Here is a 19303-nt window from a genome sequence, read left to right on the forward strand (position 1 = left end):
CCTCTTGACCCCTCTTCCCTCCCTCTCCCCCATCATTTCTTAGTTGGACCTACTCTATGGTGAGTTAGGCCCAGGCCAAAGACCTGCTGGATGCTCCCAGCTTTGCTACAGAGATGTATGCAAGCGAGACTTGAAGGCTGTGGGAAGAGATGGCCAAGGACTGTGCCCCATTGAGTTCGGTACTCAAGAGCAGCTTGCATGCAGCTGAGATAGGCCTTCAAGCTTGGGAGGAAGAAAAACGAATGAGACGCAGGAACCTATGGGCAACGGAGAGCGAAGTTTTCCGATGTCCTCGTTGTGGCAGGAGCTGCGGCTCCCGTATGGGACTGCACAGCCACGCTGTGGCCTGTGGCTCTTCAAGGCGCTGATCCATGGTCGTCCTCGACTGGTGGAAGCCTACTACTACTAGTGAATGTGGGAAGGTTAAGAGCAGCTACAGAGAATAACGAGGAATATTTAGTTGGGACCAAGTATCACAAATTGCACCTGGGGCAAGTGGCACAAAGCATTTTCCCTAATGAGGGGAGGAAAAGCCAAGTTGGAGGGGATAAAAGTTCATCCCAGTTGGCATCTGATAACTCACTACTTTAGTTAATTAGTCATGCTAACTAGGTGCTAAGTTTTGTTTAGACTTCCTAAAGGATTATAAGTGTTATCAATGCCCTCTAAATTAGGTGCTCTCTGAATTCATTACTCTGGGGCAAAGTCCGGGTTACCTTTTTTTTGTTACAGCCCTGGGAGCCAAAGTTGACCAAGGTCATGGCTAGTACTGCTCCAAAGTCAAAATGCTATCTTTGACTAAATAACAGAAGGAATCCCTATTTAAACTCTAAGGCTAAAGCTGTCATGTAATTTTTTACTGAGCTTATTCCCTCTGTCTCAAAGGAGAATAGCTTGGTGGCAAGCACCACGACTGCACATTAATAACATATATTACTCACTGATTTCTATCATATTTGTTATTCACAATCTCCAAAAATCTACTTTAGCTGATTTTTTTGGTACTCAACCTTTTACTATTATTATTATTATGTTGTTGTCTTTGCTGTCCTTGTAGTGTTGTTGTTGTTGGGGAGGCGGGGCAGTCGTCACCATCAGCTGACTGCACACAAGCTAGGTAACAGCTTTCAAAGATTTAGGAAACATGATTCCTGACTACAGTGTAGGTGGAGAGGTGAAAATACCTTCCATTTGGATGGCAATTTTCAAACAACTTTCACCTGTTATTTTCATTGAATTCACTTGATGATGATTGCCCCAGTATGCTAGTCAGAACTGGCATTAATATCTCCATTTTGCAGATGAGAAAACTGAAGAGAAGAGATATTAAATGATTTCTCTAAAACACACGATAGATAAGTGAATGTCTCCATAGCTTTAGTTAATAAAAGATCCATCAATGTGAATCTCCTACATAGGTAAAACAATAATAATCTTGTAGCAGCTAACTTGATTGTTTCATGTATAAGAACCTCTTGTTCTCAGTGTTCTGTGCTGTTATTTTAAAGATTTTACATAAGGAAAGCTTTATATTTAAAACCACCCAATTCATACATTTCTGTGAATACAGGAGCCTCATCATGTAAAAGTCTTACCAGTCTGAATACCTAGCAGAAAAATCCTCTTTAAGTTCTAAACAAGAGCAATAAATAAGTGGATTTATAAGTACAACATTAGGAATACAGATTACTATTTGACGGAATGTAGAACAGTCTATTTAGGAAACCAAGATCGATTTTATGTTTGGTTAGCTTCCCTAGACAGAATTCTTACTGGACAATGATTTCCTAGTCAGAACAAAGCTACATAATTTAAAAAAAATTAACTAAACACTGAACATTGCTCTTATTTGTTTGATCATATTACTGTTGGTAAATTTTTAATATTATATTTGATTATCAGAATTCATGGGGAACTTTCACATTATTCTCAATACTTTAGCACCTGTTTTATTTCCACAGAGATTTAGAAAGTTAAAGCTGGAAAAGACCTCATGTGTGTAAATTTCAGAAGGAAAAGTGCTTAATTTTTTTTTGCATTTTTTTTACAGTACTAGGAAAGTTTATCTATATCTGAAAGAGCCTCAGTTGAAGATCCTAGAGAATTCAGAAAGGGTATTGAGCACATGGTCATAGAACTCTGGTGTTTTCACACCTGTTTGGAGTTGGCTGGTTCCTACAAGAAAGTGATTATGGGCTGTGGATTCTTCTGCTGGTTTGTTAATTAACCATTGCATCTTATTTAAGATTTTCATGTAAGACTGGTAGTGTCAGCCCTTCATAAATTATAATCTCAGCCAAGTTCATTCTTGGTACCCTCCCCAATTTCCCTTAGTACTGTCTTTCCTTTGGCAGTAGCCAAATAATGCCATTGTGGCACTCTCCTATTGCCCCTAAATTTTCATTCCATTCAAGCTGCCCCAATGTACAATGCCTTTATTCTGAATTCTTTCTGACATCTTCTTCCCGCCCCCCCCATTCACTTCAGTAGGTTGCACCCTTGGTTTTTAAATGAGAACTCATCAACCTGATTAGTCTTTGTTCATGAGTGATAAATGGGAAACAGATTAACCCTTTTCTTCTCTCATTTTAATAGTAACCTTCTAAAGATAGTGCTTCTGTCTTTGTTGTCCAGCCCAAAAGGGTGACTTCAGATCAGGCAGACAGGAAACCCCAAACTAACAAGAAACACTGGAAGCAAGCAAAGTCTTATGCACCACATCTAATATTGTGTAGGTGGTCACTTACTGGTGGGATTGAGGTTGTTAGCATTTTTAAAAAATCCTAAAATGTAGATTACCTATGCTTGTAACCAACTCTGCTCCATGTTACAATGAATAGTAGAATGGGTGGGCTCTAATGTACTGAGGTCTGTCTCTTTGGAGGTCTTTGAATAGAGACAGGATGACTACTTGCTGAGTATGTTGTGGTAGAGGATTCCTTTCAAAGGCATGGACTTGGGAAGATGGTCATGAAAGTTTGCTTTAGACTCAAAAATTCTTCAATTCTGTTGCTACCACAAGTTGCCAATGTCATAGTACTGCCACATTCTCTTCTTGTAGCTGACTAGCTCCTACAGGCAAGTCATGATGTGGGCTGTGGACTTCCCTACTTGGCTGCATCAGCTGTTTTGGAAGGGTTTTTCAGCATCTTGAGAAAAGCACAAAATCAATCTAGCTGAGGAAAATAAACAGATGGACAAACTCATTTATTTTGAGGGGAACTCTGTGCTGTTTGAATTAAAGTAATGAGCACTTTAAGATGCAGTGAGCTGTTTTTACATTTCATTTGAGTAATTTAAGATGTAAACAGAGTCCCATGGCAGATGAGCAGCTCAAGATACGGTCTTCTTATTACCAAATTTCCTTTCTCTCCCTTAAGTTACATCAAAATATAAATCCATTTATCATTAGTTTTCCAAACAATAATGGCTATTGAAACCAATAAAAGGGGATTTTTTAATAAAGGCTAAAAGGGTTGAGAGAATTCTCTTATTCTTCCCTCCACTTTAATATGTACCTTTTTAATCCAAGCATTTTATTATATTATAGAGTGACAAAAATAACTACCATAAATAAGCAATGTATCCTTGTTAATCAACTATCAATTATTTCACATTTTTTGTACTTGTTTTTATGTTGTTTCCTTTGTCTCTCATCTTTCCCCAATCCAGCAGAAGGTAATCTACTTGAAGTCAGTTGTTGCTTTTTAATTTTGTCTCTGTATCCCCAGTACCTAGACATAGTCTTATATGTAGTAGGTACTTAATAAATACTCATTGAATTGTGGGGTTGAATTCTATGCATAATGTATGTGTAGTACTAATCTGACAGATAAAAGGAAAAGCAAAGTGTTCTGTGGCAAAAGTGGTAAGATCCATGTGAAGTTTTCTCTGGCTCCTAAAGTTAACCTGCTATGGCAAATGGTGTCCAGACTACTATAGGCTCCCCTTAGACATGAGTGGTAAAGCCAGTGGAAAATCATCAATTATTCATCCAGTCTTCATTTTGTACCTACTATGTGCCCATCACCAAGTGAGACTTTGTGGGAGATGTGCAGGGCCTAGCAGCTCCTTCCCTTCATGAAACATACCATGGGCAGATGACACATACATAGATAAAAAAGGTAAATAACAATATGAGTTTGACTCATAACACTCAAAAGAAGTATCAAAGCTTGACGATCATAATTAAAAGTTACATGAGATATTATGATGGAATGCTATTGTGCTATAAAAAATGATGAGGGGGATGGGTTCAGAAAAACATGGGAAGACTTACATGAACTGATGCAAAGTGAATCAAATAGAACTAGGAGAGCATTGTGCACAGTCACAGCAATATTGTAATGCTGATCAAAAGTGAAAGACTTAGCTACTCTAATTAATACAATGATCCACAACAATTCCAAAGGACTTATGATGAAAAATGCTATCCACATACACAGAGAACTGATGAACTCTTGAGCATAGAGTGAAGCATATTTTTATACTTTATTTTTCTTGTTTTTTTGTTGGCTTTTTTGCCATGTTAATATTAAATATGCTTTGTATGATTTAACATGTAAAATGGGTATCATTGTTTGCTTTCTAAATGGTTAGGAAAGGGTTGGGGAGAGGGAAAATTGGAAACTCAAAATAAAAAAGGTCAATGTTAAAAATAAATAAAAGGAGAACATTAAAAAAAAAAGACACATGAGGGGCAGCTAGATGGCACAGTGGACAGAGCACCGGTCCTGGAATCAGGAGTACCTGAGTTCAAATCTGGCCTCAGACACTTAAGACTTACTAGCTGTGTGACCCTGGGCAAGTCACTTAACCCCAATTGCCTCACTAAAAAAAAAAAAAAGACATGAACAAATGAGGGGGGCAGCAATGACTTAGAATCATCAAAAATCTAGAGAAGTGAAATTATAAATAAATAATTTTTTTTTAAATTTTGGCAGGGCAATGAGGCTTAAGTTACTTATCTAAGGTCACACAGCTAGTAAGTGTCAAGTGTCTGAGGCTGGATTTAAGAACATTTTTTAAAACTCACATTAGCAAATGTAGGTGGGTGGGGCAGCAATGACTTAGAATTTAGACAGTGGAAAGCTTCCCTAGAGAGCCTCTGGGCCAACCTTATTTTGCAAATGATGAAACTGTGACCAAGCCTATTGTTGTTGTTGTTGTTCCTCCTTTATTCTAAAAGGGGACCAATGACTAAGGGACATACTCAAGGTCACATAGTTAAGTAATGACAGATATTCCATGGTTCCTGATAACAGAGAGCCTAAAGTCTAGTTGGGAAGACAAGATGGATACACATGAAACACTGAGGGAACGTAAGAAAGTATCTAAAATTAAGTGCTAAATTCTATGGTTCACAGCCCAAATACCAGAGAGGTACAGATGAAGATAAAATGCATGTCCCTGAACATACATATAGTCCTGAATGTCAAATGCCATCTAGATCAGAGCTTCTTAAACTTTTTCCACTCTCGACTGCCTTTCCCCCAAGAAATGTTTACATGACCCTGGATATATAGGTATATAAAATAGGTATACATAATCTTTCACTGTTGTCAGATTTTTTTGCTACCCCCACATTACTCAACTTCATATGGGGTTGAGACCCCCCAGTTTAAGAAGCTTTGATCTAGTCCTACCCCCTGATTTTAGAGACTAGAGAGATAAAATGACTTCTTCAAGGCCACACAAGCAGAACTTGGATTTGACCTCACATCACCCTAAATCCAATATGCTTTCCACTATTCCACAGGGAAATCATCAAAGAAGAGATTACTAGTAGTCAGATAGACCCTTCCCTCTTTGGGTGGAGTGAGTTCTTTTCTCTGCCTTCCATGGTGGGGGACTTTCCTGAAAAGCTTGATTTTCCTGAAGGGTCTCTTGGCATATTCTTTCTGGTTTTCAAGCCTTTAAAAAAGAATAGTGTGATAGTGAAGAATGTGGGACTCATGTGTGGGCCAGGAGGCTGAACCCATTTTATCTTGCTGTGGCCCTCCCCAATTCCACTTCTAAAACTAACATTAGGTAAAAGAAATAACATAGGGTGCTGAGTGGATTTTGGACAGTACCTCAGTACTGCTACAGCAAATGTGCTCAACACCTTTACATTGTTCTTAACAGACTGAGGCTTACTTTTAACATTGACACCAAAATTATCCTCAGTGTAGGTGGGAGGCTTTGGTCAATGGTCAGTATATATCTTAAATCACTAGAGAGATTCCTGTTGCCAGTAATAAGTGTGTTTGGCATGGCATCGGTTTGTCTATAAAACCCAGGTTACATGGAAAGCTCTGGGAGGAACAATGGTATATTACTCAAAATCATTACCAGGAATTCTAGTCTGTAGGTAGGATGCCGCTAAAATATATTGATATTCAGGGTAAACATGATGGAAACTCATGCCATACCAAGTAGTTGAAAGACTAGGCAGTCTGCCTGTCTACAAAGTAGCCTCAGACATCAGCTGAGGCCCCAGAGGGAAAACAATCCTAACAACAACAACAAAACAACTACCACCAAACAACAACAACCGAAGCCTGATTCTTTGAGAGCCAGCAGTAGCCAATATAGATCATCCCTGAGCTCAGACTTGAGATGGCGAACATATGGGGCTAGTAGTTTTAAGAGTATACAAATAATAGTAGGTAGAAGTGCTAGAACTAATCCACCAGAGGTCAAGTTGACTTCTGATGATTCAGATATAATGAGAAAATGTGTTCTGTATGGGAGCCAGATAATGCTGATGGATGGAATGCATGTAATATATATTTGCTATATAACTCTTACATGTGATATTATGTATTGTCTGTGACCTGCGTCGGCTCTACTGTATGCAACCTTGCTATGCATACCACTGCTTTATGTATTATGTTATATGTTTCTGTAGATAATTTCTATTTGCTGCATGCCGGGCTACTATAGATGATAAGCAAAGTAACTGCATGAGCATATGTATATTTGGGATACTTATCCATAAATATTGGGAGATTTTGTATTTCATTCAGGTTCAAAGTTCCTCCACCAATGCAAATGCAACCTGTGATTTAGTTGATAAGTCCTAGGAAGTTACTTGAAGCACAAAGTAAGGGATTTGCCTAGGATCATATAGCTAGGAAATGGTAGAAGTGAGATTTGAACATGTCTTTCTGACTCTAATTCCAGCACTCAATCACTATGCCATGCTTCCTATGGAATATGATAATTTTAAAATTTTCATGATGTATGTTTACGGATTACCTGTGTACTTTGTAAAATTTTCAGGGAGTACATTATGGGGAGGGGAGGGGAGGGGAAAGGAGGGTGATAATAACTATAAAAAAAGATTACTCTTCATAGCAATGGACATTTGCAATGCAATTTTGGATTGCCCAAAGGAACTGGAATTCTGGAAGAGAAAAAAAGAGATAAGAGAGAGGAGGAGAAAAATGGCCGTTTTTCCTAGACTATACCATTCCAGCATATATAATTAAGAGACTTGCCCTTACTTCTGCTGGTATTAGAACTTTCAGATACAGGAGCAGAAAAACCTTTTAGATATTGAGACCACTAGTTTCATACAAAAAGCAATGATTGCAAGACTGAGGAGCCACCATATCCATACTGAGCATAAGTGTTGGAAATCCAGCACTTCTTTCTAAGAAGGAAGGTTCTAGAATCTCAATGTTTTATTATTCATCAAGATTTGAGTTTTTTTCAGCATGACATGAACACCCTTTATGTTCTTAAGCTTATAATGCCATGTTAATGAGACAACATGAGGAGAAAAGACAAGTGAATTCTTACTTTGGGGAGGCTTGAGGTATAGGAGGTAATCGTTCTGAGAAACATGTTATAGAATATTTGTTGTTGGGTTTTTTGTTATTTACCTTGTATTCTATGGTTTAAAGAAATTATATGAGTTAGAAAATTATCAACAAGCATGAATCTTTTCATACACAAAGAAGACTAGGAAATGGGGATTGTATATAAGATCACAAGTCTATAATCTGGTTGTTTCTTTTAACATATGTTAAAATTTAACATGGTAGGGGCAGCTAGGTGACGCAGTGGATAGAGCACCGGCCCTGGAGTTAGGAGTACCTGAGTTCAAATCCAGTCTCAGACATTTAACACTTACTAGCTGTGTGACCCTGGGCAAGTCACTTAACCCCAATTGCCTCACTAAAAAACAAAAAAATTAACATGATAGTACCAGTCTTGCTGTGCTTCTGTGTATCGCATTCTGGGTTTTAAGTAAATGTCCTTTTGACTTACTACACTGTCACATGTTTAATTCTAGCTAGTGTGAGATTTAAAATTGGATATTAGATCATAAATCTCCCCTACTTAACCTTTCCCTTAATTTATCTCCCAGACTAGTAAATGGAAGAAGCTTTTGGTTTTCTAGATAGACCTTTTATTGTTATGGTAGTCACAAGGTGATGTTGATTAGAAGGATAGGAAAGTAGAAACTTTCATATTTTTTTACCACACTAGTCTAGGCTGAATATGGCTTAGGGAGCTCATGAGCAGCAGTTTTGAGTAGATGATCTACTCAAATAGAGAAATAGATTTTATTTTTTTTAAGCGGGGCAATGAGGGTTAAGTGACTTGCACAGGGTCACACAGCTAATAAGTATCAAATGTCTGAGGCCAGATTTGAACTCAGATCCTCCTGAATCCAGGGTCGGTGCTTTATCCACTGCGCCACCTAGCTCCCCCAGAGAAATAGATTTTAGGAACCTGCATGAATCATCAGGATACTACACAAGTAGTAGGAACATAAGGTGATTTTCCAGAGTAGCTAGCACCTGTCCATAACAAGGGATTGCCACATAGGCAGCTGTGCGATGATAAGTGTCTAACAACTAACTTCCTGAAAATATAAAAGATGCTCTTAAGTTCAACCTGTATTAACATTTTCTCCATCACTTCCTTAAGTCTAGATAAATTATAGAACAATAAATCAAGTTCTCATTTGTAGCATTTGTCTGGATTATAAATGTAGCTAGGTGGTGCAGTGGCTAAGAGCACAGGAGCCAGAGTCAGGAAGATTCATCTTTGCAAATTTAAATCTGCCCTCAGACATTTCTTAGCTGTATAACCCTGAGCAAGTCACTTCACCCTGTTTGCCTCAGTTTCCTCATCTGTAAAATGAGCTGGGAAGGAAATGGCAAGCCACTCCAGTATCTTTGCCAGGGAAACCCTAAATGGGGTCCCAAAGGATCAGACACAACTTAAAAACAACCCAGCAACAACAAATGCTTACACTGAACATTTAACAGTTGGTTTTTGTTGTCCAGTTTGAGTTGGCTCCAGCACACTCCTGCATATAGGGAGTACTCTTCATATGTTCATAGCATCATGGGTTGTAGACATGGGAGGGATCTTAGAGGTCACCTGGTTTAATCCTCTCCTTTTACACTGAGAAAACTGAAAGTTGAAAAAATTGTCTCAGAAAATAATAAGGCAGAGAGCTGGGATTCTAAGACATTTAAATTTAGTGTGCTTGCCACTGAAACTGGAAAACTAAGGCTACCTACTTGTACACCTGATAGAAGCCTGACAGAAAATCCACTTAGGAGGCATGGGGAATGATGGAAAGAGTACTAAGTAAATTGGAAGTCAGAAGATCTGGGTTCAAGTCCCAGGGATGGTACTGTCCAGCAGAATGATTCTGGCTAAATCACTTTGGATGCATCTATAACATAGAGCAGGTTTTGCTAGGTGATTTAAGGCCACTTCTGTCTCTGAATGTCATGGCTCACGGCTGTTCTGCCCCATAAAGAATGAGAAAATCATTAGCAAGTATAAACATTTCTGCACACAAAAGTCATAAAATATGGATTGTACATGAAACCACAAGTCTACTACATCCATAACTATATACCTGAGTAAGTAGCAGGCATGACTAGCATGCTTTAAAAGGTAGTGTCTTAAACAGATTCCTTGTACGAGACCAATTATCAGTCAGCCTCTCTCTCTCCCATGGTGTTCTCTAACACTCCTAAGTTTTGATTTTTCTTAATTTTAGACTCAATTCATGACTTCCTCTTTAATCCTCTGAATCATCTGCTACTGTGAATGTCTGTCTTTGACCTTAGCCTGGTATTCTGTTTACTCTTTCAGAACTCAGCTTGGACCATAGGCTTACACCTACCTCCCTGGCCAAGGTGTGTTTCTTTCATTTCCTCAGTCTTCTTCCTTCTCCAGGGACGGTTTGAGGTTCAATATTCCTCAAACCAAGCTCAGACAATAGAAAAGTCACTTAACTTAAAGGCTGTGAGGTGGAATAGTGGATAGAGTTCTAGAACTGGAGTCAGGAAGACCTGAGTTAAGCTCTGTCTTCAGACACTTATTAGCTGTGTGACTCTGGTCAAGTCACTTAACATGTCTGCCTCAGTTTCCTCATCTGTAAAATGAGCTAGAGAAGAAAATGGCAAACCACTCCAGTATCTTTGCCAAGAAAACCTCAAATGGGGTCACTGAGAGTCAGACTTGACTGAACAACAATATGACATTCTGACTAGAAGCCTTGGAAGTGTTCCAGTGACAGTTGGGCCAGGCCATAAAAGGACTAGCTATATTCAAGGAGTCTGAGGCAATAGGGTTTTTAGAAAATAAATAACTGGTTCTGGAAGTGCATAGTATTAGTCGTCCTGATTTCCAGCCACATGGTAAATCCCCCTGACTGGTTCACCAAGCAGCCTGGGAACCTCCTGGGGACTCTGGAACAAGTCAGATTGTTAATAGATCTTTCCATCCAGAAAACACTTCATGGCTTGGGTCAAGGCAGCATTTTTGGTCTCTATTTACATAGGACATTTGTTAGGTTACCCTGTACCTCATGAGCAACAGCTTCTCATTGAGCAATTCAGAGGGGTTCTTACAAAATCTCCAGAAGATTTTGGATTAAAAATAAATCTGTGAGAGGTAGCTAGCACAAGTGTTTTATTCCCATTTTGCAGATGAGAAGACTGAGGATCAGAGAGATGATATGGTATACAGGTGATAACAGAGCTAATGAGTGTTGAAGCAGTGATTTGAACCCAGGTCTCTTGATCCAAAATCCAGAACACTTTCCATTCGTCTACATCGTGTCCAGACCTGACAGGTACTACACTCACTGGCCCAGGCAGGCATAAGGGGCCACAGTATAATATACCATTTCCTTCAGGACCTGAAGTTAGGATTTGTCATGGAATGTACCTGTCCTATTCAATCAATTTTGCCAGCATAGAGTCTTGCCTTCAGTTGTGCCTGAAGCTACTAAAGTCCCTCCAGCAGCCTCTCTACCAACTGCCAGCAGCACAGTGCTGAACATGGGGTAGTTTGTGCAGCTTAGGCATCGCTGATACCCAGCCTAGCTCCACTTCCGATGTACCCTGCACAAATAAGGAATGGGTCTGTCCAAAGACTGGCCCAGCTAGCTCCAATTGCAAAGAGGAATTTGATAAAGCCCTTCCCACCAAACCCAAACCGACACAATCTAGCATTGAATAACACCTGACAGAGTCCCTCCAGAAGCCCTTCTGTCCTTGACCCTTGAAATTGAACTTCCCAACCCTAGATGCTGCCACTCCCAGCTTTGGTGCTCTGAGGCTTTGGAAACTATTACAAGTTTGGTCCTCATGTAGCAAGAAGGATCACTGTAATCCTGCATCTTCCCAGTTCTTTTCTAGATTAGAGGTGTCTACCATGCTGCTCATGCTACATCCTGCAACATTCCAGAGAGGGCCAGAACCAGATGAAAACGTAACTGTGAAATATTTGACCAAAGAAATAAAAATACATTAAAACAAAGATAATGTTACATTTTAAAACAAACTTAAGTCTGTGGCCTACAGAGATCCTATTGTATGGATTGTTGCTGTTGTTCGTTTCTTTTTTTCTTTTTTTAAATTTTTTTTTTGTGGGGCAAAGAGGGTTAAGTGACTTGCCCAAGGTCACACAGCTAGTAAGTGTCAAGTGTCTGAATCCAGATTTGAACTCAGGTCCTCCTAGCTGACCCCTGATGTTGTTCATTTCCATCAGACTCTTCATGATCCATGGACCATGCTGTCCATGAGGTTTTCTTGTTAGAGGTAGTTGAGCAGTATACTCTTTCCTTTTCCAGTGGATTAAGGAAAACAGAGGTAAGGTGACTTGCCCAGAGTTACACAGGTATTGAGTGTCTGAGCTTGGATTTGAAATCCGGTCTTCCTGACTCCAGTCCCAGCACTTTATCCACTGAACCACCTAGCTGCCTCTATGAATGAATTACTGGCCCCCTTTTTAATTTGAGTTTGACATCACTGATCTAGGTAATTGACTGGCAAGAGCTTATGTTCAAACTAGTGACTCAGGGGACCAAATCCCCCTATTTGGATACCCTCAATAGCACTTGCTCCTTAGCCCTTCCCTTTGTCAGTGGTTCTTGGGATCTTTGGGCTATATTCCCATAATCCGGACATTGCATGGGATTCAGGGAACATAACATTCCGTTCTCTATACTGCTAGAAGTATTACTTGAAGCCAGCATGTATTGTAAATGGCTAAAGCAGCCCTAAGGAAGGGGGAAGGTGCTGTCAGTGTTCCACCCCCTATCAGAAATTGGAGTATATAATTAGCCCAGTCAAGGAAGACACATTACCACCTCAATAGTCTTATGATATGCCATTAGACAGCTAGGTGGTACAGAGCATAAAGAGAGGGACCTGGAGTTTGGAAGAATTGAGTTCAAATCCTAGCTTAGACACTTACTAGCTGTGTGACCCTGGGTAAGTCACTTAACCTCTGTTTGCTTCAGTTTCCTCATCTGTGTAATAGAGATAATAAATAGTACCTTCGTCCAGGGTTGTTGTGAGGATCAAATAAGATAATACTTGTAGAATGCTCAGCACAAGTACCTGGCACATAGCAGGTTCTTAATGTTTATTTCTTCCCTTTCCCTCCCTCTACTTCTCATTTACTTATCTACTCATTATTATTATCATTATTATATTACTCATCTACTTCTCATGGTCTTAAGAGCACCAATTCTGGTCAGTCAGATCTATTTGTTGACCAGTCTAAAGAATCATGCTTCTGAAAGAATTTCTGGAAGAAGACACACCAGAAGGTACTCGTTCAAGCACTAGGATTTCCAAATTCCTGATACAGAGTAATCTGGATTCAGGAACACAAAATCAGAATTGATTAGAATTCTTGGGAATCATATTATTTTGTATTTTTAATTAAATTTATTAATGTTTTAAAATGAGTGACCATAATAATAAGTGAATAATGTTTCTGTGATAGCTCTTCTGTAAAGAAAAACAATGTAATCATAAGTGAATGGTTTATTATTACCATTAGTCAACATATTGTGACAATGATTTAGAATGTACCTAGCAACGAGCTGATTATCTTTCTTAAAATGTTTCTGACATTCTTCATACTCTTTACTCATTATTATGAATATCTAAAAATTTGTTTACTAAACAAGAAATACTAAGTTTAGTAGTATTTAAAAGAACTTTAGTCTATAGTGAATATACCATGTGGAATATATATCCAAATACTGGAAAATGCCCATGAACATTTTTAGATAGCATTTGAATGATATAAAATGAAAATCTCTTAGCAGGGTTAACAGTGCTACACAGTGCCAAATTTGTCAAGTTCAGGACTTATTTTGCTTTTAAGACATCAGTTCTTGGAAACAAACTCATAGGGTTTGTATAAAGTATATTATGTGCATAAACTTATTTAATATTTATTTCATTTGCAAGAATGAATCACCATCAGCAGAAAACAGGGCCACAAACACACTATAACATGGCAACAGTTACAAGCAAGATGGACTGATGAGATTGTGACCAATTCTCTCCTATTTGCTCCTCTCCTAATTCCAAGAAATGTCAAACTTAATCGCTGACTCCATGTGTCAGTTTTTCCTGCTCTTTCTTTAACCTGACATCATTGGATTCCTTTAAATAAGTAATGTTTTTATGTTGATTGTTAACTTTTAATTATCACAGGAGGATTAAAATACTATTCCCTAATTTCTCTACTTATTTTCCCTTGGGAGTTGAGATTTAGAAACACATAAACTTCTTGAAAACGCAGGAAAATATTTCCAGGATGGAAATGCTTCTTCCCACCAACCTATCATGTGTCCCAGAGATTATATATTCTTCTCAAATTGGTATGTCTCCAACTTGGCAATTAGTTGGTATTGGCATAGGCACCAGAAGACAGCCCAAATCAATTTGGCATGCTGAACATGGTTTTGGGAGTAGATAAGGACACTGTCAAGACAAACCAGCATTTCCCAGTCCAGAAGATCCTGAAAAACAAAGCCAATGAATCTTTGAAAGACTGCAAGGATGTTAGATGAGCCAAATGAAACAGCTGTATTCACCCAAGCCAGGTTGGGTCTGGAAGATTCTTTTCCATTCTTTCCTTTCATTTGATGAAAGTCTGCCTGCATTTCCACTTTACTCAATAAATTGTTTGGTAAACTTTTATTAAGCACCCACTCTTATGCCTAGCACCAAGGTAGCCACTGGGGATACAAAGTCAAAAACAAAACAAAACAAATTCCTGCCTTCTAGGTGCTTACATTCTATTGGGAGAAATAGCATGTACTAATATAAGTATATATAAAACACATAAAAATTATATAAAAGGTCATTTGGGGCAGAAGACGCACTCCATCTATAGGGATCAGGGAAGGCTTTATGTAGAAGGTCATATCTAAACTAAATTGTGAAGGATCGAAGGCATCTTAAGAACAGAGGTGAGTAGGGAGTGCATTCCAGCCTGTAGGTATAGAATGTGAAGTCCACATGTTTGTCTGAAAACTGCTCAATAATGAACCTCCAGAAGCTGTTGGGCTCAGCAAAAGGAGGTCACAAACTTCATTCGTAACCATCTAGCACTTCTTGTTTTCCATTAGTTCTTGAGGTCATCTTGAACTTCATCCACCAGATCCTTATCCTCTCATCATGGATAGACAGGAAGAATATGTAGTCTGAGAGATTCTGGATGCATAGAAATAATAGCAAACTAGAACCTGCTAGTTTGGGACAGCTATGGATCCAAAGAGAGATCACAGAGCCCATATCCCAGAATTGTTGGAGGCCTTTTATCTGCCTATTATCTCAGGGATTTAATGGTGAATGGCCCCAATGAATTTAATGATGAGAATGGAATGTAACAAGAATGATGGAATTGGCATGAAGATCAGATGAGAATGTGGGTGAAAAGGAGGTGATCCTTATAAATTGCATTCAGTTTGGGGAAGGTCATGAAGGTACAAGTTGTTGCTCCAGCTGATAGTGGTTTGGGCAAATTGGGAGAATCTCATTGGGAGGGCTCAGCCAGATATGAAATTTTTATGTGCCTATGTGGTGAATACAACAAATGACTTCCATGTACCTTTTCTATCTCAGTCTCCCATCTCTCAATACTGAACTTTTTAGTATGAATACCTCAACCTTAACTTTAACAGGTACCATACACACCTTGTTGTGTACCCCTGATTTTGACCTTGTTTCAATCATTGATATTCTCTTCTATCTCTGGAAGGATCATGGAACTACTTACTGATCATTGGTTCATTCTATTCTGGGTTCCTAAACTCGATCTGCAATGGCACATTGTTGTTCCTGCTTTATTCTCAGTGTAATATAGGAGAGGCATTGGTCTGTATCAAGGACCCTACCCAACTAACTACAATTGTGTCCTCTGCCCCTGAGACATATAGGGCAGTGCAGTATTAGTGCTATCTCAGTAACAATCTCTAAGAAGAGATGAAGAGTGGAGGGACAGGGGGCAGCTAGATGGCACAGTGGATAAAGCACCAGCCCTGGATTCAGGAGGACATGGGTTCAAATTCGGTCTCAGACACTTGACACTAGCTGTGTGACCCTGGGCAAGTCACTTAACTCTCATGGCCCCGGAAAAAAAAAAAGAGTGGAGGGACAGTGTCTGCATACATAGCTTGTCTGAAACTGTCTCAGGTTGAATACTTGAATAAAAGACTGTCAGTGCTCTGACCTAACCCTGCCTCATGGCATTTTCCTCACTTTGCTCTATGCCCACATACCCCTGGCTTTGGACTTTTTTTTGTTGTATTTTATACCCAGGCTCCTGGATTAGTTGCTTTTCTGAATTCCTGGCTTTGGCCTTGATCTGGCTTTCTATTTACCTGATTGGATCTAAGCTTGAACTATGGCCTTTTACTCCCAGGCATGTTCTTTCCTTCTTGGTCTGTTAATTATGAGTGCTATACACCAACTCTCAGCCTATATGCTCATATTCTTCCCATGTAGGGGAATAAGGAACTGAAAAATCCCTTTATTCTCTGTTTTATTATGCTATCATAGAAATTTAAGGTTGTAAGGAGCCTTGGAAGTCACTGAGCCCAACCCACATCCACTAATAATTTATTTTATAACATTTCTGACAAGTATTAATCTAACATAAGTTTGAAGACCTCTGGTGAGGGGAAGCCACCACCTCCCAAGAGAGCCTAGTCTGCTCCACTTTGGGATGGAACACAGCCATCTGGAAATTAACATTCATAGATGATGGCAATTATTTTACCCTCAAGAACCCACTAGGAATGGAAGCTGCAGTTCCTCAATGATACTAGAAATTTTCAATTAGTTCCACGAGTCAGGCAGAGTTCTATCCTATTAGTCATAGTATAGGTTGTGGTAGTTGGTTCCTGAAGTATCTTGATGAAAAATATTACCCAAGGCAAAGGACCCCATAGGATTGGTTTGCTAGCAATATGAGACACCACGGTAATTTTAGAATTGCTTGTATATCTGGAGGAAGTGTTGTAATGATGGTTTAGGCCTTTCTTTTTTCTTTTACTATTTTGGACATTTCACTCTTTTTGTGTTAAAGTATCTGTGTCCACTTTTTTTTTTTTTTTGCAGGGCAGTGAGGGTTAAATGACTTGCCCAAGGTCACACAGCTAGTGTCAAATGGCTGAGGCTGGATTTGAACTCAGGTCCTCCTGAATCCAAGGCCAGTGCTTTATCCACTGAGCCACCTAGCAGCCCCATCTGTGTCCACTTTTGTTAGATTCTCAACTTTCATGCCGTTATATTAGATCCAATTATTTCTGTCATCTTCAGCAATTTTTCCCCAGCTACTGTTTCCCATTTTGTGACCTTGGGGATTGATAGAAACATAGAATTTTAGTGTTGGAAGGAACCTTAGAGGTTATCTAATCCACCCACCCAGTGAGGAATCACTCCCATATCAAACAGTTAATGTGGAATGGAAAGCGTACAATGTCAATATTTAGAATGGCACTGTTTAACCAAGGGTGGTTTTTCCCTCCTCAGAGTAATTACCTTGTGTTTGGATTCTTGGTTTTCATACAAGAAACTGGACTTGCTAGCTATTACATCTACCAAACGGAGTCTAAGCTTATGTAAATGTTGAATAATGAATTAAAATGGAATTGTCACTTGCAATTGTGCTTTAGAGATATAATATGGTTTTAGAGCCAATAGACCCCCTAATGTCCCAACTTAACACTTGTGCTACTTGCCAAGAAGATAGCAAAGGAGAAAGCTGGAGTTTCAGCATAGCAGTGGCCTTGTCACAAATTAACCACTTCCAAAATATGAAGAGAACATAAATTATAAGTGTGGTGTGTGTATATATATATATATATATATATATATATATATATATATATATATATATACATATACATATATGCACACACACATATACACACACGTACACACACATATATGTATATGTTATAGTAAGGGGGCAAGGAATTAGGGGAGGTATTGATCAATTTGATCAGTTCCTCCAATCAACTTGATGAAAGTACTGGGTCTGGGTCTCTGGAAGTAGCAAAGGGTCATGTCCTTAGGGAAAGAGAATATATCAACTAGCACGAATTCCTGCTTGGGTTTCAAAGAATAGGATTGCCTTTTGCTGATTGACTATCTACAAAACTGACTGAGTTACTCTTTCTTCCTTTAGCACTTCCTCTTTGCCTTTTCTCTTTATTGCCTTCTTCCAGAGTGCAGAAAGACATAGAAGGGATTTTTCTTTCTTTCCTCTCTCCAAGAAGTTATTTGCATTCACTGAATGTTAAATGTATTTTTGCATCAGTTTATGGGCTTTTTTTTTGGTCAGAAATTCTCTATTTAGAAGCTCTGGTACCTATATTCTCCTTGAATTTACAGTTAACCCATGAAGCAAATCCCAAAGTTAAGACAGCATTATTAGGCTGAGTGGGAAAGGGTACATCTAGAGCTGCTATGAGTTTTTGCAGGAAACATCTCAGTGTCCTGCTTGCTGCTATCCATTAAACTGAGAATGTTCACTCTGATGATTTCTTCTCTCAGTCTGAGTGCAAACACACATTTGTTAATGCCACTAATATAATCAACTCCTGGGGTCAGCTAATGGTGATATTCCATGTAGCCACATCCAGAAGAAGGTAGAATGGAAAATGGCAAAAAGAAAACCCTAAAAACAGAGAAAAAAAAAGCTTGATTTTACCAATAATGGGAGAGGCAGCTAATTCTCATTCAGGCAGTTATCCAGACTTAGTTCCAGTCTCTGAAACTCAAACAACATAGCACCAGTGGACATAGTCACATTTCATGGGGAATGAATGGGAAAAAAACCTTTTATTAGATAATGACTATGTGCCTGGTAAGGAGTTGACCCTTAGCTTTCTCCATGGGCTCCTGAGTAATTCCATCATGTAGATTGGGAAACCCATCAGGTTTATCAGTGATTCTTTTGCTCTATCTCCACTTCTCTTACACTATTCTTTGTTCTTCAGATCTTTTTTGAAATCTTTACATTGGCAAAAGTACTAATAACCAGGCATATCAGCTCCGACCCTTAGTGCTCTAATTCGATTGAGTCCAATCCAATCCAATCCAATGTGCATTTATTCAACATCTAGTATGTTGAAGGCACTATGCTAGATGCTAACAAAAGAAAGATGAAATAAGAAGGAGAATCTTTCCTCAAGGAGTGCATAATCTAATAGGAAGAATAAGACATGTACACAAATGACCATCTTGTCCTGTTGACTGGGTCATGGAAAGACAAACATGAGCCAGAGTTTAGCAGGAGGTTAGTGGGCAATTAACACACTGTGGCTCAGAGTGTAAGAGAGTCAACAAGTCTGGTGGGGTGAGTGATAGAAGGAAGCATGATTCAAGCACAGAGCCTGAGTCAGGGAGTCAGTAGATCAAAAAGGTAAGCACAGTCCAAAGTTCAAAGCCAGGAATTTAACAAATGAAGAAATCCCAGATCCAGGGGACTGGAAAGAAAGGGTGAATTTGTAAATAGG

This window comes from Dromiciops gliroides, chromosome 2 (assembly GCF_019393635.1).
Source record: "Dromiciops gliroides isolate mDroGli1 chromosome 2, mDroGli1.pri, whole genome shotgun sequence".
Lineage (NCBI taxonomy): Eukaryota > Metazoa > Chordata > Mammalia > Microbiotheria > Microbiotheriidae > Dromiciops > Dromiciops gliroides.